Source organism: Octodon degus, unplaced genomic scaffold, assembly GCF_000260255.1.
Source record: "Octodon degus isolate 3935 unplaced genomic scaffold, OctDeg1.0 scaffold00101, whole genome shotgun sequence".
NCBI classification, from domain to species: Eukaryota; Metazoa; Chordata; class Mammalia; order Rodentia; family Octodontidae; genus Octodon; species Octodon degus.
This window is the reverse complement of record NW_004524677.1, coordinates 7,604,530-7,605,807: the sequence shown is the minus strand read 5'-3', so window position 1 is coordinate 7,605,807 and position 1,278 is coordinate 7,604,530.

Genomic DNA, 1,278 nt, shown 5'->3' with positions numbered 1-1,278 from the left:
ATTCTAAATGTTCTTTGCTTGAGTCAATTTTCTTAAAAAGTCTAAAGTGCACAGTTGGATATGTCTTACCATAATATGATACACCTGAGAAGCTATTATCACAATCAGTATAAACAATATACTACTTCCAAAATGTCCCTAAACTTGCACAGATTTGAAAGATTGTGGCTGGAAAGTTCAGCTGGCGCAGTACTCACCTTCGCTTAGATGGTGGTGTGATAATAGGATTTTTAAAGAATCTAGCCATGAGATATTATAGATACCAAATTACATATAAAATAATCATGACACGATCATAATAAATATTATGTAATTATGAAACTATATTTTATACGGTAGCAGATACTTAGGTATTCTATAACATATTATTAATATAATTATAATTGTAGCAGTGAAAATACTAATGGAGAAAACAAAAACAGAGCTTCAACAAAAGGTCATTGTAGAAAGAAAAATCTAGAGTGAGTATGTTACAAGCAGCTTTAGTTCCCTGCAATAGACAGAATAAATGTGAATAGATATCAGAGAAGATCTTCTGATTATTTCTTATTCTACAGACAATCATCAAAATATACTTTTCCTTCTACTACATGTATGTGAAAGGAACATAAGAACAGAAAAAAATCCATATGATTATTATACACAATAAACAACTTAAAATATTTAGCAACCAACAACTGCATAACAGTAGCTTTTCCTTTAATCAATGCCCAACTCAGGAATAGATTTTGCCATGTTGAAAGGGGATTGTATCAAGACAGTATCACTAAGAAGAATATATGCAGTGTATTATTTGTTGAAACTGTACTTCCGATTTCATTTGAAACTGTCTCATTGCTATCTGTTTATCAATAAAACTTTGAAAAAAAAAGACAGTATCAACTTTGTATTCATTCCCTAGTCTATTATTTCCTTAGCAATGCATTTTTGATTCATTAAAAAGCTTTGTGTCAATCTTTAGTAATCCTAGTAACAAAGATGTATGCATTCTGGAGTATTTCATTTCTCTCATTACATGTAAGTCTAACTCTACAAATTTGACCCTGTCTCCTGCAATTTCTTTTAAAGATTCTTTGAAACTCATTACATTGATATTGTGAAACCATTGGTAATTCATATTTTTTAGGAACAGATGTGTGTATTTTGAAAAGTAATTTCCTAAATAATTTTGAGGCAAAAACACTTGGAAATGCCTTAAAAAGTTATTTTCCATGTTTAAGGCAAAGTTGGCAAGAAAAGCAATTGAGCTAAAAGTAAATCTATGTGAGCAAAATGGAT